Raw genomic sequence first — 4357 nt, forward strand, 5'->3', positions numbered from 1 at the left:
ACTGTAACTTCCACAAACGGCCTCCGATTTGCCCGAAACTGAATATGGCAATGAACAATCATGCCCTTTAGCCAATGAGGCACAAACGGTTGGTGAATGTTATATAATGTCACCAAAGCTGACCTCAATGGGACTTTTCTGTAGTTGGTCACAGCGCCACCTAGATAACGTTATCCTTCGATAACTTTAAAAAACATGGTCAGAATAGCATTAAAGTTGGTCACTGTCATCACACCACCAGTGTGGTAAAGATAGAGGATTCCCTAGTGGTGAGACATAAAATATAATGGTGGGCTCAAAGGGGATGCTGAGTCCGGGTGAGTTGCGGACAAGGTGGCCGTTAGCAGTTTCTGGTGTTGGGGTGGTCGACGTTTGTGTTCTGCGGACGTGCCCTGGTGCCCCGGGCTGCCGGCCAGGCCGGAGCGGCGCGGAGCTGCGAGGGCCGAACGACGCTGCTTGCAGCTTTAATTATTTTTTTTTTTCTTTTTTTTTCTTCCGCGTCTTTGGATGGCCTTTAGAGGGTCTTAGCATATCCAAAAAGTCACCAAATTCTGGCCCAATATAGAAAGTGCGTGAAATTTACGTATTTCACTGGCAACGTGAAAGTTGGTAAAAAAATGTTTCAACAGCGCCCCCTGGAAAATTAAAAATACCCCTCCGCTTTGACCTTTTTTCATAGTTGAGTGATGAAATTTGGTACACTTGTAGAACTCAACAATACGCACAGAAAAGCCTCTTGCACCCATGGTCAATATCAAACAGGAAGTCGGCCATTTTGGACTAAAGTGGCCATTTTGACCCCGTTTTGGCCATTTCTAGGGTCTATATTTGGTTTAACAGTTTGGTCATTTTTCGCACGATCGTCTCAAAAATAGTGTGCGATCGAACAGAAGCGATGGACGATTAAAATGAGACAATAAAATTGACTTTTCGTAAATACTGAAGGGGCGGGACCAGGCCTCAAAGTTCGAGCACTCGCCAAAAAAATTCAAATTGCTATAGATTCATAAATGAAAGAATTACAGTTAAAGAAATGTTCTAAGGACAATCGTCGTCGACCTCCGAAGACAAATGAATGGTCGATTGATGATGTCACATAAGCCCCGCCCCCTCAGGACTTAAAAGGTCAAGATTTACTGGGAAATTTTCCAAAATTCGCCCTTTCCAATAACCACCCCAAATTTGTAGCGGGTAACTGAAGACAAGTTGGGGTTGCTTGGCGTCACTTTATGGGAGTTTTCTCCAGAAGGCGGGGCTGTGGCGGCGCAGCGAAGTCAGGCGTACCGCTTAGGCCTTACGTTTGCCTCCCATTTCGTCATTTCTAGAGATATCGCCACAAAACCTCTTGGGAGTGATCCTAGTTCAGCCCCCCACAAAATGTGATGTGAACATCCGGTGGGCGTGGCCTATTTTCTGAAATAGCGCCCCCTAGGACCATTAAAACTGTCAGCCCCAAGTCATGCTTTGACTGAGGATTATGAAATTTGGCACACTAATGTGGTGTCTCAGGACCTACAAAAAAGTCTCTTGGAGCCAAGTGCAAAGTCGCACAGGAAGTCGGCCATTTTGGTCCAAGTACTCGATTTAGTGGTTTTCGCACACGTTGTTTTGAGTGTGATGCTCCATCGCCCTTTTCACCAATCGCCTTCAAACTTCTGCTATAGACTCTTAAGACATAAAGGAAAAAATTCAACCGTCGGATTTTAAATAAGTATAAAGGTGTGGGCGTGGCTAAGCCTCAAACTTTGACCTGTCACCACGCCACTCTTTTTTTCACAGCTACCTATTGGACTCCTTTGACCCAATCGCCAGCAATCTCTGGCGAATAGCAGCTGACAAGTTGAGGTCACTTAGTCTCCAGTACTGGCAGGTTTTGAAAAAAGGCGGGGCTTTGGGAGCATGGCAAAATTCACCATCACGCCATGGCAATACGTTTGCCTCTCATTTCTTCAATTATCGTGCCATCACCACAAAATGTCTGGTGAGTGATCCTAGTCTGACCCCCAATAGATTTGGACAGCTGTAGTTTGTGGGCGTGGCCTATTTTCTGAAATGGCGCCCTCTAGGACCATTAAAACTGTCAGCCCCTAGCCATGCTTTGACTGAGGAGTACGAAATCTGGTACACTAATGTGGTGTCTCCGGTCCTACAAAAAAGTCTCTTGGAGCCAAGTGCAAAGTCGCACAGGAAGTCGGCCATTTTGGTCCAAGTAGTCGATTTAGTGGTTTTCGCACACGTTGTTTGGAGAGTGTTACACCATTGCCCTTTTCACCAATCACCTTCAAACTTCTGCTATAGACTCTTAAGACAAAGGGGAAAAAATTCAACCTACGGATTTTAAATAAGTATAAAGGTGTGGGCGTGGCTAAGCCTCAAACTTTGACCTGTCGCCACGCCACTCTTTTTTTCACAGCTCCCTATTGGACTCCTTTTAACCAATCACCAGCAATCACTGGCAAATAGCAGCAGACAAGTTGAGGTCACTTGGTCTATAGTACTGGCAGCTTTCGAATAAAGGCGGGGCTTTGGGAGCATGGCGAAATTCGCCATCACGCCATGGAAATACGTTTGTCTCTCATTTCTTCAATCATTGTGACATCGCCACACAATTTCTGATGAGTGATCCTACTCTGACCCCTAATAGAATTGGACAGCTGAAGTTTGTGGGCGTGGCCTATTTTCTGAAATAGCGCCCCCTAGGACCATTAAAACTGTCAGCCCCAAGCCGTGCTTTGACTGAGGATCACGAAATTTGGCACACTAATGTAGTGTCTCAGGACCTACAAAAAAGTCTCTTGGAGCCAAGCGCAATGTCGCACAGGAGGTCGGCCATTTTGGTCCAAGTACTCGATTTAGTGGTTTTCGCACACGTTATTAGGAGAATGATGTCTCGTCGCCCTTTCCACCGATCACCTTCAAACTCTTGCTATATACTCTTAAGACATAGAGGAAAAGATTCAACCGTCGGATTTTAAATAAGTATAAAGGTGTGGGCGTGGCTAAGCCTCAAACTTTGACCAGTCGCCATTACGTTACTTGACTCAATAACTCCCTTGTGCATGATCAGATCAATTTCAAACTTTGTCCGTGTGATCACTGACCACATCTGAAGACAGTGACAATGTGGACAGCTGGCATCACCTAAGCCCCGCCCCCTGACTACAGGAAGTCTTCTGTTTTATGGTGAAATGCCCATATTTGTCCCCTCTAATTTAGTCAACATGACACTAAGGTCATGCACTGTCTTCATGATGTTCTAATGACTATTCAGATCTGATAGCTTTTCAGAAAGGGAGGAGCTTTGATGCCATGGCGATTTCTGGCGTGACGCTGTGACCTTACGTTTGACTGTAACTTCCACAAACAGCCTCCGATTTGCCAGAGACTGAACATCACATCACCAGTGTGGTAAAGATAGAGTATCTCCTAGTGGTGAGACGTGTAATGCTGGGCTCAGAGGGGATGCTGAATCAGGGTGAGGTGTGGACGAGGAGGCCGTTCACGGTTTCTGGTGTCGGGGTGGTTGACTTTCTGTTCTGCCAGACGTGCCCTGGTGCCCCCGGCTGCCGTCCAGGATGGACAAGCGCGGAGCTGGGTTTGGAGAGCGTCGGGGATGGAGCGGAGGGGGTGCGGAAGGAGGGCGAGCAGCTTCGCTGCGAGGGCCGAACGACGCTGCTTGCAGCTTTAATTATTTTTTATTATTCCGTGTCCGCTTTGAACGGCTTTTTGGGGACCTTAACATACCCCAAAACTCACAATATTTTGCACACTTGTCAGGCCTGGTGAAAAATTTGATATTTTAAAGGTCCCAAAAAAATCGCAAAGAAAATGGCTGAACAGCGCCCCCTAGAAAGTGAAAAAAACCCCTCTCCATAAAGCTTAGTTTATTGTACAGTTATGAAATTTGGTACACTTGTAGTACTCAACAGTCCGCACAGAAAAGTCTCTTGCAAGCATGGTCAATATCAAACAGGAAGTCGGCCATTTTGGGTTGAAATGGCGATTTTTTGGCGTTTTGGCCGTTTTTAGGGTCCGTTTCTGATTGGATTGCTTGATCATTTATCGCACGATCGTCTCAAAAATGGTGTACAATTGCTCAGAAGGGATGGGCGAACAAAATGAGACAATAAAATTGACTTTTTGTAAATACTGAAGGGGCGGGGCCAGGCCTCGAAGTTTGACTACTCGCCATAAAAATTTAAACTGCTATAACTTCATAACTGAATTGAATAGAGTTACCAAACTTTCTGTGGTCATTCGTCATCCACCCACAAAGTAGATTGAATGGTCGGATGATGACATCACACAAGCCCCGCCCCCTCAGGACCAAGAAGATCAAGTTTTACTGTGAGAGGTC

Source organism: Nothobranchius furzeri, chromosome 17 (genome assembly GCF_043380555.1).
Source record: "Nothobranchius furzeri strain GRZ-AD chromosome 17, NfurGRZ-RIMD1, whole genome shotgun sequence".
Lineage (NCBI taxonomy): Eukaryota > Metazoa > Chordata > Actinopteri > Cyprinodontiformes > Nothobranchiidae > Nothobranchius > Nothobranchius furzeri.